Source organism: Ambystoma mexicanum, chromosome 1p, assembly GCF_040938575.1.
Source record: "Ambystoma mexicanum isolate Mex_15411 chromosome 1p, UKY_AmexF1_1, whole genome shotgun sequence".
NCBI lineage: Eukaryota > Metazoa > Chordata > Amphibia > Caudata > Ambystomatidae > Ambystoma > Ambystoma mexicanum.
Genome location: NC_090921.1, coordinates 7,179,580 through 7,193,827, shown reverse-complemented (window position 1 = coordinate 7,193,827; position 14,248 = coordinate 7,179,580). Strand labels below are relative to the sequence as shown.

The 14,248-nt window shown below is 46.4% G+C and overlaps 18 non-coding genes across 18 annotated transcripts; all 18 read right to left on the bottom strand.

Moving 5' to 3' along the window:
* Positions 1-447: 447 nt before the first annotated feature.
* Positions 448-519, bottom strand: TRNAC-GCA (transfer RNA cysteine (anticodon GCA)). The gene has a single exon. It is a non-coding gene; the product is annotated as a tRNA-Cys (tRNA).
* A 708-nt stretch (positions 520-1,227) lies between these two features.
* Positions 1,228-1,299, bottom strand: TRNAC-GCA (transfer RNA cysteine (anticodon GCA)). Its single transcript has one exon. It is a non-coding gene; the product is annotated as a tRNA-Cys (tRNA).
* Positions 1,300-2,011: 712 nt separating this feature from the next.
* On the bottom strand, positions 2,012-2,083 carry TRNAC-GCA (transfer RNA cysteine (anticodon GCA)). The gene has a single exon. It is a non-coding gene; the product is annotated as a tRNA-Cys (tRNA).
* Positions 2,084-2,791: 708 nt separating this feature from the next.
* TRNAC-GCA (transfer RNA cysteine (anticodon GCA)) lies at positions 2,792-2,863 on the bottom strand. The gene has a single exon. It is a non-coding gene; the product is annotated as a tRNA-Cys (tRNA).
* Positions 2,864-3,575: 712 nt separating this feature from the next.
* On the bottom strand, positions 3,576-3,647 carry TRNAC-GCA (transfer RNA cysteine (anticodon GCA)). The gene has a single exon. It is a non-coding gene; the product is annotated as a tRNA-Cys (tRNA).
* Positions 3,648-4,358: 711 nt separating this feature from the next.
* Positions 4,359-4,430, bottom strand: TRNAC-GCA (transfer RNA cysteine (anticodon GCA)). The gene has a single exon. It is a non-coding gene; the product is annotated as a tRNA-Cys (tRNA).
* Positions 4,431-5,142: 712 nt separating this feature from the next.
* TRNAC-GCA (transfer RNA cysteine (anticodon GCA)) lies at positions 5,143-5,214 on the bottom strand. Its single transcript has one exon. It is a non-coding gene; the product is annotated as a tRNA-Cys (tRNA).
* Positions 5,215-5,926: 712 nt separating this feature from the next.
* Positions 5,927-5,998, bottom strand: TRNAC-GCA (transfer RNA cysteine (anticodon GCA)). Its single transcript has one exon. It is a non-coding gene; the product is annotated as a tRNA-Cys (tRNA).
* A 708-nt stretch (positions 5,999-6,706) lies between these two features.
* Positions 6,707-6,778, bottom strand: TRNAC-GCA (transfer RNA cysteine (anticodon GCA)). The gene has a single exon. It is a non-coding gene; the product is annotated as a tRNA-Cys (tRNA).
* Positions 6,779-7,490: 712 nt separating this feature from the next.
* TRNAC-GCA (transfer RNA cysteine (anticodon GCA)) lies at positions 7,491-7,562 on the bottom strand. Its single transcript has one exon. It is a non-coding gene; the product is annotated as a tRNA-Cys (tRNA).
* Positions 7,563-8,270: 708 nt separating this feature from the next.
* TRNAC-GCA (transfer RNA cysteine (anticodon GCA)) lies at positions 8,271-8,342 on the bottom strand. The gene has a single exon. It is a non-coding gene; the product is annotated as a tRNA-Cys (tRNA).
* Positions 8,343-9,047: 705 nt separating this feature from the next.
* On the bottom strand, positions 9,048-9,119 carry TRNAC-GCA (transfer RNA cysteine (anticodon GCA)). Its single transcript has one exon. It is a non-coding gene; the product is annotated as a tRNA-Cys (tRNA).
* A 712-nt stretch (positions 9,120-9,831) lies between these two features.
* TRNAC-GCA (transfer RNA cysteine (anticodon GCA)) lies at positions 9,832-9,903 on the bottom strand. Its single transcript has one exon. It is a non-coding gene; the product is annotated as a tRNA-Cys (tRNA).
* Positions 9,904-10,611: 708 nt separating this feature from the next.
* TRNAC-GCA (transfer RNA cysteine (anticodon GCA)) lies at positions 10,612-10,683 on the bottom strand. Its single transcript has one exon. It is a non-coding gene; the product is annotated as a tRNA-Cys (tRNA).
* Positions 10,684-11,395: 712 nt separating this feature from the next.
* TRNAC-GCA (transfer RNA cysteine (anticodon GCA)) lies at positions 11,396-11,467 on the bottom strand. Its single transcript has one exon. It is a non-coding gene; the product is annotated as a tRNA-Cys (tRNA).
* Positions 11,468-12,175: 708 nt separating this feature from the next.
* TRNAC-GCA (transfer RNA cysteine (anticodon GCA)) lies at positions 12,176-12,247 on the bottom strand. Its single transcript has one exon. It is a non-coding gene; the product is annotated as a tRNA-Cys (tRNA).
* A 712-nt stretch (positions 12,248-12,959) lies between these two features.
* TRNAC-GCA (transfer RNA cysteine (anticodon GCA)) lies at positions 12,960-13,031 on the bottom strand. Its single transcript has one exon. It is a non-coding gene; the product is annotated as a tRNA-Cys (tRNA).
* A 708-nt stretch (positions 13,032-13,739) lies between these two features.
* On the bottom strand, positions 13,740-13,811 carry TRNAC-GCA (transfer RNA cysteine (anticodon GCA)). Its single transcript has one exon. It is a non-coding gene; the product is annotated as a tRNA-Cys (tRNA).
* Between the last annotated feature and the right edge of the window lie 437 nt (positions 13,812-14,248).

Here is a 14,248-nt window from a genome sequence, read left to right as displayed (position 1 = left end):
TATGGGGCGGGGTATCCAAGTGAGCGTGGCTCCGGAGATTTCCAAACAATGTATCCCACAAGCTACCATGGGGATGCAGGATAGCATACAACACCGGGACAACATTTGTTAGGGCTCCTGGGGGCCAATTTCAATCTGAATGTGCCCCGCTTGCTTACAGGTGTGGGGGATGAGGGGTGGACAGTGTGTAGCACCCTTGGGTTCTGTAAATACAAATGTTCCTTGATCTCAAGGAGCAGGCAGCAAAAGTGGAGCTAAAACACTAAACGGACACTTTAAAAAGTGCATAATTGCTGTTAGCAATATGTTAACTAGGATGAAACCAGAACACTTTTTGATCATGCATCTTGAAGGGTAAATGTTCACTGATGCCAAGTGTAATTAGAAAAGGAACACATATCTTTGTGAATAAACAATTATTTATTATTAAAATTTAAGAAAAGTAGAAGGGGACACCCGGATTTGAACCAGGGACCTCTTGATCTGCAGTCAAATGCTCTACCACTGAGCTATATCCCCGTGCTTTTAGCGAATCTTCTGATACTTTTCAGCCTGTCGATTCTGCGCTGGTCAAGCATTCAACGTTAATGATCCTGGAAGAGACACGTCAGCTGGATTTTGCACTTATGTGAAGGAGAAAGGGCGAGCAGCCCTGCCTTGTCCTGGTGACACCCCCTCCAAATCTCTTCAAAGCCACAACACCCAAGCCCTCCTTGCTGACAATCAGGCACTTTGCATAACAAAGAGCAGCTTTAGTGCTTGCTCACAGGGCCGGTGTTGTATGGGGCGGGGTATCCAAGTGAGCGTGGCTCCGGAGATTTCCAAACAATGTATCCCACAAGCTACCATGGGGATGCAGGATAGCATACAACACCGGGACAACATTTGTTAGGGCTCCTGGGGGCCAATTTCAATCTGAATGTGCCCCGCTTGCTTACAGGTGTGGGGGGTGAGGGGTGGACAGTGTGTAGCACCCTTGGGTTCTGTAAATACAAATGTTCCTTGATCTCAAGGAGCAGGCAGCAAAAGTGGAGCTAAAACACTAAACGGACACTTTAAAAAGTGCATAATTGCTGTTAGCAATATGTTAACTAGGATGAAACCAGAACACATTTTGATCATGCATCTTGAAGGGTAAATGTTCACTGATGCCAAGTGTAATTAGAAAAGGAACACATATCTTTGTGAATAAACAATTATTTATTATTAAAATTTAAGAAAAGTAGAAGGGGACACCCAGATTTGAACCAGGGACCTCTTGATCTGCAGTCAAATGCTCTACCACTGAGCTATATCCCCGTGCTTTTAGGGCATCTTCTGATACTTTTCAGGCTGTCGATTCTGCGCTGGTCAAGCATTCAACGTTAATGATCCTGGAAGAGACACGTCAGCTGGATTTAGCACTTATGTGAAGGAGAAAGGGCAAGCAGCCCTGCCTTGTCCTGGTGACACCCCCTCCAAATCTCTTCAAAGCAGCCACAACGCCCAAGCCCTCCTTGCTGACAATCAGGCACTTTGCATAACAAAGAGCGGGTTCAGTGCTCGCACACAGGGCCGGTGTTGTATGGGGCGGGGTATCCAAGTGAGCGTGGCTCCGGAGATTGCCAAACAATGTATCCCACAAGCTACCATGGGTGATGCAGGATAGCGTACAACACTGGGACAACATTTGTTAGGGCTCCTGGGGGCCAATTTCAATCTGAATGTGCCCCGCTTGCTTACAGGTGTGGGGGATGAGGGGTGGACAGTGTGTAGCACCCTTGGGTTCTGTAAATACAAATGTTCCTTGATCTCAAGGAGCAGGCAGCAAAAGTGGAGCTAAAACACTAAACGGACACTTTAAAAAGCGCATAATTGCTGTCCGCAAGATGTTAACTAGGATGAAACCAGAACACTTTTTGATCATGCATCTTGAAGCGTAAATGTTCACTGATGCCAAGTGTAATTAGAAAAGGAACACATATCTTTGTGAATAAACAATTATTTATTATTAAAATTTAAGAAAAGTAGAAGGGGACACCCGGATTTGAACCAGGGACCTCTTGATCTGCAGTCAAATGCTCTACCACTGAGCTATATCCCCGTGCTTTTAGCGAATCTTCTGATACTTTTCAGGCTGTCGATTCTGCACTGGTCAAGCATTCAACGTTAATGATCCTGGAAGAGACACGTCAGCTGGATTTTGCACTTATGTGAAGGAGAAAGGGCGAGCAGCCCTGCCTTGTCCTGGTGACACCCCCTCCAAATCTCTTCAAAGCCACAACACCCAAGCCCTCCTTGCTGACAATCAGGCACTTTGCATAACAAAGAGCAGCTTTAGTGCTCGCTCACAGGGCCGGTGTTGTATGGGGCGGGGTATCCAAGTGAGCGTGGCTCCGGAGATTTCCAAACAATGTATCCCACAAGCTACCATGGGGATGCAGGATAGCATACAACACCGGGACAACATTTGTTAGGGCTCCTGGGGGCCAATTTCAATCTGAATGTGCCCCGCTTGCTTACAGGTGTGGGGGGTGAGGGGTGGACAGTGTGTAGCACCCTTGGGTTCTGTAAATACAAATGTTCCTTGATCTCAAGGAGCAGGCAGCAAAAGTGGAGCTAAAACACTAAACGGACACTTTAAAAAGTGCATAATTGCTGTTAGCAATATGTTAACTAGGATGAAACCAGAACACTTTTTGATCATGCATCTTGAAGGGTAAATGTTCACTGATGCCAAGTGTAATTAGAAAAGGAACACGTATCTTTGTGAATAAACAATTATTTATTATTAAAATTTAAGAAAAGTAGAAGGGGACACCCAGATTTGAACCAGGGACCTCTTGATCTGCAGTCAAATGCTCTACCACTGAGCTATATCCCCGTGCTTTTAGGGCATCTTCTGATACTTTTCAGGCTGTCGATTCTGCGCTGGTCAAGCATTCAACGTTAATGATCCTGGAAGAGACACGTCAGCTGGATTTAGCACTTATGTGAAGGAGAAAGGGCGAGCAGCCCTGCCTTGTCCTGGTGACACCCCCTCCAAATCTCTTCAAAGCAGCCACAACGCCCAAGCCCTCCTTGCTGACAATCAGGCACTTTGCATAACAAAGAGCGGGTTCAGTGCTCGCACACAGGGCCGGTGTTGTATGGGGCGGGGTATCCAAGTGAGCGTGGCTCCGGAGATTGCCAAACAATGTATCCCACAAGCTACCATGGGTGATGCAGGATAGCGTACAACACTGGGACAACATTTGTCAGGGCTCCTGGGGGCCAATTTCAATCTGAATGTGCCCCGCTTGCTTACAGGTGTGGGGGATGAGGGGTGGACAGTGTGTAGCACCCTTGGGTTCTGTAAATACAAATGTTCCTTGATCTCAAGGAGCAGGCAGCAAAAGTGGAGCTAAAACACTAAACGGACACTTTAAAAAGTGCATAATTGCTGTCCGCAAGATGTTAACTAGGATGAAACCAGAACACTTTTTGATCATGCATCTTGAAGCGTAAATGTTCACTGATGCCAAGTGTAATTAGAAAAGGAACACATATCTTTGTGAATAAACAATTATTTATTATTAAAATTTAAGAAAAGTCGAAGGGGACACCCGGATTTGAACCAGGGACCTCTTGATCTGCAGTCAAATGCTCTACCACTGAGCTATATCCCCGTGCTTTTAGGGAATCTTCTGATACTTTTCAGGCTGTCGATTCTGCGCTGGTCAAGCATTCAACGTTAATGATCCTGGAAGAGACACGTCAGCTGGATTTAGCACTTATGTGAAGGAGAAAGGGCGAGCAGCCCTGCCTTGTACTGGTGACACCCCCTCCAAATCTCTTCAAAGCAGCCACAACGCCCAAACCCTCCTTGCTGACAATCAGGCACTTTGCATAACAAAGAGCAGCTTTAGTGCTCGCTCACAGGGCCGGTGTTGTATGGGGCGGGGTATCCAAGTGAGCGTGGCTCCGGAGATTTCCAAACAATGCATCCCACAAGCTACCATGGGGATGCAGGATAGCATACAACACCGGGACAACATTTGTTAGGGCTCCTGGGGGCCAATTTCAATCTGAATGTGCCCCGCTTGCTTACAGGTGTGGGGGGTGAGGGGTGGACAGTGTGTAGCACCCTTGCGTTCTGTAAATACAAATGTTCCTTGATCTCAAGGAGCAGGCAGCAAAAGTGGAGCTAAAACACTAAACGGACACTTTAAAAAGTGCATAATTGCTGTTAGCAATATGTTAACTAGGATGAAACCAGAACACTTTTTGATCATGCATCTTGAAGGGTAAATGTTCACTGATGCCAAGTGTAATTAGAAAAGGAACACATATCTTTGTGAATAAACAATTATTTATTATTAAAATTTAAGAAAAGTAGAAGGGGACACCCAGATTTGAACCAGGGACCTCTTGATCTGCAGTCAAATGCTCTACCACTGAGCTATATCCCCGTGCTTTTAGGGCATCTTCTGATACTTTTCAGGCTGTCGATTCTGCACTGGTCAAGCATTCAACGTTAATGATCCTGGAAGAGACACGTCAGCTGGATTTAGCACTTATGTGAAGGAGAAAGGGCGAGCAGCCCTGCCTTGTCCTGGTGACACCCCCTCCAAATCTCTTCAAAGCAGCCACAACGCCCAAGCCCTCCTTGCTGACAATCAGGCACTTTGCATAACAAAGAGCGGGTTCAGTGCTCGCACACAGGGCCGGTGTTGTATGGGGCGGGGTATCCAAGTGAGCGTGGCTCCGGAGATTGCCAAACAATGTATCCCACAAGCTACCATGGGTGATGCAGGATAGCGTACAACACTGGGACAACATTTGTTAGGGCTCCTGGGGGCCAATTTCAATCTGAATGTGCCCCGCTTGCTTACAGGTGTAGGGGATGAGGGGTGGACAGTGTGTAGCACCCTTGGGTTCTGTAAATACAAATGTTCCTTGATCTCAAGGAGCAGGCAGCAAAAGTGGAGCTAAAACACTAAACGGACACTTTAAAAAGTGCATAATTGCTGTCCGCAAGATGTTAACTAGGATGAAACCAGAACACTTTTTGATCATGCATCTTGAAGCGTAAATGTTCACTGATGCCAAGTGTAATTAGAAAAGGAACACATATCTTTGTGAATAAACAATTATTTATTATTAAAATTTAAGAAAAGTCGAAGGGGACACCCGGATTTGAACCAGGGACCTCTTGATCTGCAGTCAAATGCTCTACCACTGAGCTATATCCCCGTGCTTTTAGGGAATCTTCTGATACTTTTCAGGCTGTCGATTCTGCGCTGGTCAAGCATTCAACGTTAATGATCCTGGAAGAGACACGTCAGCTGGATTTAGCACTTATGTGAAGGAGAAAGGGCGAGCAGCCCTGCCTTGTCCTGGTGACACCCCCTCCAAATCTCTTCAAAGCAGCCACAACGCCCAAGCCCTCCTTGATGACAATCAGGCACTTTGCATAACAAAGAGCGGGTTCAGTGCTCGCACACAGGGCCGGTGTTGTATGGGGCGGGGTATCCAAGTGAGCGTGGCTCCGGAGATTGCCAAACAGTGTATCCCACAAGCTACCATGGGTGATGCAGGATAGCGTACAACACTCGGACAACATTTGTTAGGGCTCCTGGGGGCCAATTTCAATCTGAATGTGCCCCGCTTGCTTACAGGTGTGGGGGATGAGGGGTGGACAGTGTGTAGCACCCTTGGGTTCTGTAAATACAAATGTTCCTTGATCTCAAGGAGCAGGCAGCAAAAGTGGAGCTAAAACACTAAACGGACACTTTAAAAAGTGCATAATTGCTGTCCGCAAGATGTTAACTAGGATGAAACCAGAACACTTTTTGATCATGCATCTTGAAGCGTAAATGTTCACTGATGCCAAGTGTAATTAGAAAAGGAACACATATCTTTGTGAATAAACAATTATTTATTATTAAAATTTAAGAAAAGTAGAAGGGGACACCCGGATTTGAACCAGGGACCTCTTGATCTGCAGTCAAATGCTCTACCACTGAGCTATATCCCCGTGCTTTTAGCGAATCTTCTGATACTTTTCAGGCTGTCGATTCTGCACTGGTCAAGCATTCAACGTTAATGATCCTGGAAGAGACACGTCAGCTGGATTTTGCACTTATGTGAAGGAGAAAGGGCGAGCAGCCCTGCCTTGTCCTGGTGACACCCCCTCCAAATCTCTTCAAAGCCACAACACCCAAGCCCTCCTTGCTGACAATCAGGCACTTTGCATAACAAAGAGCAGCTTTAGTGCTCGCTCACAGGGCCGGTGTTGTATGGGGCGGGGTATCCAAGTGAGCGTGGCTCCGGAGATTTCCAAACAATGTATCCCACAAGCTACCATGGGGATGCAGGATAGCATACAACACTGGGACAACATTTGTTAGGGCTCCTGGGGGCCAATTTCAATCTGAATGTGCCCCGCTTGCTTACAGGTGTGGGGGGTGAGGGGTGGACAGTGTGTAGCACCCTAGGGTTCTGTAAATACAAATGTTCCTTGATCTCAAGGAGCAGGCAGCAAAAGTGGAGCTAAAACACTAAACGGACACTTTAAAAAGTGCATAATTGCTGTTAGCAATATGTTAACTAGGATGAAACCAGAACACTTTTTGATCATGCATCTTGAAGGGTAAATGTTCACTGATGCCAAGTGTAATTAGAAAAGGAACACATATCTTTGTGAATAAACAATTATTTATTATTAAAATTTAAGAAAAGTCGAAGGGGACACCCGGATTTGAACCAGGGACCTCTTGATCTGCAGTCAAATGCTCTACCACTGAGCTATATCCCCGTGCTTTTAGGGAATCTTCTGATACTTTTCAGGCTGTCGATTCTGCGCTGGTCAAGCATTCAACGTTAATGATCCTGGAAGAGACACGTCAGCTGGATTTAGCACTTATGTGAAGGAGAAAGGGCGAGCAGCCCTGCCTTGTCCTGGTGACACCCCCTCCAAATCTCTTCAAAGCAGCCACAACGCCCAAGCACTCCTTGCTGACAATCAGGCACTTTGCATAACAAAGAGCGGGTTCAGTGCTCGCACACAGGGCCGGTGTTGTATGGGGCGGGGTATCCAAGTGAGCGTGGCTCCGGAGATTGCCAAACAATGTATCCCACAAGCTACCATGGGTGATGCAGGATAGCGTACAACACTGGGACAACATTTGTTAGGGCTCCTGGGGGCCAATTTCAATCTGAATGTGCCCCGCTTGCTTACAGGTGTGGGGGATGAGGGGTGGACAGTGTGTAGCACCCTTGGGTTCTGTAAATACAAATGTTCCTTGATCTCAAGGAGCAGGCAGCAAAAGTGGAGCTAAAACACTAAACGGACACTTTAAAAAGTGCATAATTGCTGTCCGCAAGATGTTAACTAGGATGAAACCAGAACACTTTTTGATCATGCATCTTGAAGCGTAAATGTTCACTGATGCCAAGTGTAATTAGAAAAGGAACACATATCTTTGTGAATAAACAATTATTTATTATTAAAATTTAAGAAAAGTGGAAGGGGACACCCGGATTTGAACCAGGGACCTCTTGATCTGCAGTCAAATGCTCTACCACTGAGCTATATCCCCGTGCTTTTAGCGAATCTTCTGATACTTTTCAGGCTGTCGATTCTGCACTGGTCAAGCATTCAACGTTAATGATCCTGGAAGAGACACGTCAGCTGGATTTTGCACTTATGTGAAGGAGAAAGGGCGAGCAGCCCTGCCTTGTCCTGGTGACACCCCCTCCAAATCTCTTCAAAGCCACAACACCCAAGCCCTCCTTGCTGACAATCAGGCACTTTGCATAACAAAGAGCAGCTTTAGTGCTCGCTCACAGGGCCGGTGTTGTATGGGGCGGGGTATCCAAGTGAGCGTGGCTCCGGAGATTTCCAATCAATGTATCCCACAAGCTACCATGGGGATGCAGGATAGCATAAAACACCGTGACAACATTTGTTAGGGCTCCTGGGGGCCAATTTCAATCTGAATGTGCCCCGCTTGCTTACAGGTGTGGGGGGTGAGGGGTGGACAGTGTGTAGCACCCTTGGATTCTGTAAATACAAATGTTCCTTGATCTCAAGGAGCAGGCAGCAAAAGTGGAGCTAAAACACTAAACGGACACTTTAAAAAGTGCATAATTGCTGTTAGCAATATGTTAACTAGGATGAAACCAGAACACTTTTTGATCATGCATCTTGAAGGGTAAATGTTCACTGATGCCAAGTGTAATTAGAAAAGGAACACATATCTTTGTGAATAAACAATTATTTATTATTAAAATTTAAGAAAAGTAGAAGGGGACACCCGGATTTGAACCAGGGACCTCTTGATCTGCAGTCAAATGCTCTACCACTGAGCTATATCCCCGCGCTTTTAGGGAATTTTCTGATACTTTTCAGGCTGACGATTCTGCGCTGGTCAAGCATTCAACTTTAATGATCCTGGAAGAGACACGTCAGCTGGATTTAGCACTTATGTGAAGGAGAAAGGGTGAGCAGCCCTGCCTTGTCCTGGTGACACCCCCTCCAAATCTCTTCAAAGCAGCCACAACGCCCAAGCCCTCCTTGCTGACAATCAGGCACTTTGCATAACAAAGAGCGGGTTCAGTGCTCGCACACAGGGCCGGTGTTGTATGGGGCGGGGTATCCAAGTGAGCGTGGCTCCGGAGATTGCCAAACAATGTATCCCACAAGCTACCATGGGTGATGCAGGATAGCGTACAACACTGGGACAACATTTGTTAGGGCTCCTGGGGGCCAATTTCAATCTGAATGTGCCCCGCTTGCTTACAGGTGTGGGGGATGAGGGGTGGACAGCACCCTTGGGTTCTGTAAATACAAATGTTCCTTGATCTCAAGGAGCAGGCAGCAAAAGTGGAGCTAAAACACTAAACGGACACTTTAAAAAGTGCATAATTGCTGTCCGCAAGATGTTAACTAGGATGAAACCAGAACACTTTTTGATCATGCATCTTGAAGCGTAAATGTTCACTGATGCCAAGTGTAATTAGAAAAGGAACACATATCTTTGTGAATAAACAATTATTTATTATTAAAATTTAAGAAAAGTCGAAGGGGACACCCGGATTTGAACCAGGGACCTCTTGATCTGCAGTCAAATGCTCTACCACTGAGCTATATCCCCGTGCTTTTAGGGAATCTTCTGATACTTTTCAGGCTGTCGATTCTGCGCTGGTCAAGCATTCAACGTTAATGATCCTGGAAGAGACACGTCAGCTGGATTTAGCACTTATGTGAAGGAGAAAGGGCGAGCAGCCCTGCCTTGTCCTGGTGACACCCCCTCCAAATCTCTTCAAAGCAGCCACAACGCCCAAGCCCTCCTTGATGACAATCAGGCACTTTGCATAACAAAGAGCGGGTTCAGTGCTCGCACACAGGGCCGGTGTTGTATGGGGCGGGGTATCCAAGTGAGCGTGGCTCCGGAGATTGCCAAACAGTGTATCCCACAAGCTACCATGGGTGATGCAGGATAGCGTACAACACTCGGACAACATTTGTTAGGGCTCCTGGGGGCCAATTTCAATCTGAATGTGCCCCGCTTGCTTACAGGTGTGGGGGATGAGGGGTGGACAGTGTGTAGCACCCTTGGGTTCTGTAAATACAAATGTTCCTTGATCTCAAGGAGCAGGCAGCAAAAGTGGAGCTAAAACACTAAACGGACACTTTAAAAAGTGCATAATTGCTGTCCGCAAGATGTTAACTAGGATGAAACCAGAACACTTTTTGATCATGCATCTTGAAGCGTAAATGTTCACTGATGCCAAGTGTAATTAGAAAAGGAACACATATCTTTGTGAATAAACAATTATTTATTATTAAAATTTAAGAAAAGTAGAAGGGGACACCCGAATTTGAACCAGGGACCTCTTGATCTGCAGTCAAATGCTCTACCACTGAGCTATATCCCCGTGCTTTTAGCGAATCTTCTGATACTTTTCAGGCTGTCGATTCTGCACTGGTCAAGCATTCAACGTTAATGATCCTGGAAGAGACACGTCAGCTGGATTTTGCACTTATGTGAAGGAGAAAGGGCGAGCAGCCCTGCCTTGTCCTGGTGACACCCCCTCCAAATCTCTTCAAAGCCACAACACCCAAGCCCTCCTTGCTGACAATCAGGCACTTTGCATAACAAAGAGCAGCTTTAGTGCTCGCTCACAGGGCCGGTGTTGTATGGGGCGGGGTATCCAAGTGAGCGTGGCTCCGGAGATTTCCAAACAATGTATCCCACAAGCTACCATGGGGATGCAGGATAGCATACAACACCGGGACAACATTTGTTAGGGCTCCTGGGGGCCAATTTCAATCTGAATGTGCCCCGCTTGCTTACAGGTGTGGGGGGTGAGGGGTGGACAGTGTGTAGCACCCTAGGGTTCTGTAAATACAAATGTTCCTTGATCTCAAGGAGCAGGCAGCAAAAGTGGAGCTAAAACACTAAACGGACACTTTAAAAAGTGCATAATTGCTGTTAGCAATATGTTAACTAGGATGAAACCAGAACACTTTTTGATCATGCATCTTGAAGGGTAAATGTTCACTGATGCCAAGTGTAATTAGAAAAGGAACACATATCTTTGTGAATAAACAATTATTTATTATTAAAATTTAAGAAAAGTCGAAGGGGACACCCGGATTTGAACCAGGGACCTCTTGATCTGCAGTCAAATGCTCTACCACTGAGCTATATCCCCGTGCTTTTAGGGAATCTTCTGATACTTTTCAGGCTGTCGATTCTGCACTGGTCAAGCATTCAACGTTAATGATCCTGGAAGAGACACGTCAGCTGGATTTAGCACTTATGTGAAGGAGAAAGGGCGAGCAGCCCTGCCTTGTCCTGGTGACACCCCCTCCAAATCTCTTCAAAGCAGCCACAACGCCCAAGCACTCCTTGCTGACAATCAGGCACTTTGCATAACAAAGAGCGGGTTCAGTGCTCGCACACAGGGCCGGTGTTGTATGGGGCGGGGTATCCAAGTGAGCGTGGCTCCGGAGATTGCCAAACAATGTATCCCACAAGCTACCATGGGTGATGCAGGATAGCGTACAACACTGGGACAACATTTGTTAGGGCTCCTGGGGGCCAATTTCAATCTGAATGTGCCCCGCTTGCTTACAGGTGTGGGGGATGAGGGGTGGACAGTGTGTAGCACCCTTGGGTTCTGTAAATACAAATGTTCCTTGATCTCAAGGAGCAGGCAGCAAAAGTGGAGCTAAAACACTAAACGGACACTTTAAAAAGTGCATAATTGCTGTCCGCAAGATGTTAACTAGGATGAAACCAGAACACTTTTTGATCATGCATCTTGAAGCGTAAATGTTCACTGATGCCAAGTGTAATTAGAAAAGGAACACATATCTTTGTGAATAAACAATTATTTATTATTAAAATTTAAGAAAAGTGGAAGGGGACACTCGGATTTGAACCAGGGACCTCTTGATCTGCAGTCAAATGCTCTACCACTGAGCTATATCCCCGTCCTTTTAGCGAATCTTCTGATACTTTTCAGGCTGTCGATTCTGCGCTGGTCAAGCATTCAACGTTAATGATCCTGGAAGAGACACGTCAGCTGGATTTTGCACTTATGTGAAGGAGAAAGGGCGAGCAGCCCTGCCTTGTCCTGGTGACACCCCCTCCAAATCTCTTCAAAGCCACAACACCCAAGCCCTCCTTGCTGACAATCAGGCACTTTGCATAACAAAGAGCAGCTTTAGTGCTCGCTCACAGGGCCGGTGTTGTATGGGGCGGGGTATCCAAGTGAGCGTGGCTCCGGAGATTTCCAAACAATGTATCCCACAAGCTACCATGGGGATGCAGGATAGCATACAACACCGGGACAACATTTGTTAGGGCTCCTGGGGGCCAATTTCAATCTGAATGTGCCCCGCTTGCTTACAGGTGTGGGGGGTGATGGGTGGACAGTGTGTAGCACCCTTGGGTTCTGTAAATACAAATGTTCCTTGATCTCAAGGAGCAGCCAGCAAAAGTGGAGCTAAAACACTAAACGGACACTTTAAAAAGTGCATAATTGCTGTTAGCAATATGTTAACTAGGATGAAACCAGAACACTTTTTGATCATGCATCTTGAAGGGTAAATGTTCACTGATGCCAAGTGTAATTAGAAAAGGAACACATATCTTTGTGAATAAACAATTATTTATTATTAAAATTTAAGAAAAGTAGAAGGGGACACCCGGATTTGAACCAGGGACCTCTTGATCTGCAGTCAAATGCTCTACTACTGAGCTATAACCCCGTGCTTTTAGGGAATCTTCTGATACTTTTCAGGCTGTCGATTCTGCGCTGGTCAAGCATTCAACGTTAATGATCCTGGAAGAGACACGTCAGCTGGATTTAGCACTTATGTGAAGGAGAAAGGGCGAGCAGCCCTGCCTTGTCCTGGTGACACCCCCTCCAAATCTCTTCAAAGCAGCCACAACGCCCAAGCCCTCCTTGCTGACAATCAGGCACTTTGCATAACAAAGAGCGGGTTCAGTGCTCGCACACAGGGCCGGTGTTGTATGGGGCGGGGTATCCAAGTGAGCTTGGCTCCGGAGATTGCCAAACAATGTATCCCACAAGCTACCATGGGTGATGCAGGATAGCGTACAACACTGGGACAACATTTGTTAGGGCTCCTGGGGGCCAATTTCAATCTGAATGTGCCCCGCTTGCTTACAGGTGTGGGGGATGAGGGGTGGACAGTGTGTAGCACCCTTGGGTTCTGTAAATACAAATGTTCCTTGATCTCAAGGAGCAGGCAGCAAAAGTGGAGCTAAAACACTAAACGGACACTTTAAAAAGTGCATAATTGCTGTCCGCAAGATGTTAACTAGGATGAAACCAGAACACTTTTTGATCATGCATCTTGAAGCGTAAATGTTCACTGATGCCAAGTGTAATTAGAAAAGGAACACATATCTTTGTGAATAAACAATTATTTATTATTAAAATTTAAGAAAAGTGGAAGGGGACACTCGGATTTGAACCAGGGACCTCTTGATCTGCAGTCAAATGCTCTACCACTGAGCTATATCCCCGTCCTTTTAGCGAATCTTCTGATACTTTTCAGGCTGTCGATTCTGCGCTGGTCAAGCATTCAACGTTAATGATCCTGGAAGAGACACGTCAGCTGGATTTTGCACTTATGTGAAGGAGAAAGGGCGAGCAGCCCTGCCTTGTCCTGGTGACACCCCCTCCAAATCTCTTCAAAGCCACAACACCCAAGCCCTCCTTGCTGACAATCAGGCACTTTGCATAACAAAGAGCAGCTTTAGTGCTCGCTCACAGGGCCGGTGTTGTATGGGGCGGGGTATCCAAGTGAGCGTGGCTCCGGAGATTTCCAAACAATGTATCCCACAAGCTACCATGGGGATGCAGGATAGCATACAACACCGGGACAACATTTGTTAGGGCTCCTGGGGGCCAATTTCAATCTGAATGTGCCCCGCTTGCTTACAGGTGTGGGGGGTGATGGGTGGACAGTGTGTAGCACCCTTGGGTTCTGTAAATACAAATGTTCCTTGATCTCAAGGAGCAGCCAGCAAAAGTGGAGCTAAAACACTAAACGGACACTTTAAAAAGTGCATAATTGCTGTTAGCAATATGTTAACTAGGATGAAACCAGAACACTTTTTGATCATGCATCTTGAAGGGTAAATGTTCACTGATGCCAAGTGTAATTAGAAAAGGAACACATATCTTTGTGAATAAACAATTATTTATTATTAAAATTTAAGAAAAGTAGAAGGGGACACCCGGATTTGAACCAGGGACCTCTTGATCTGCAGTCAAATGCTCTACTACTGAGCTATAACCCCGTGCTTTTAGGGAATCTTCTGATACTTTTCAGGCTGTCGATTCTGCGCTGGTCAAGCATTCAACGTTAATGATCCTGGAAGAGACACGTCAGCTGGATTTAGCACTTATGTGAAGGAGAAAGGGCGAGCAGCCCTGCCTTGTCCTGGTGACACCCCCTCCAAATCTCTTCAAAGCAGCCACAACGCCCAAGCCCTCCTTGCTGACAATCAGGCACTTTGCATAACAAAGAGCGGGTTCAGTGCTCGCACACAGGGCCGGTGTTGTATGGGGCGGGGTATCCAAGTGAGCTTGGCTCCGGAGATTGCCAAACAATGTATCCCACAAGCTACCATGGGTGATGCAGGATAGCGTACAACACTGGGACAACATTTGTTAGGGCTCCTGGGGGCCAATTTCAATCTGAATGTGCCCCGCTTGCTTACAGGTGTGGGGGATG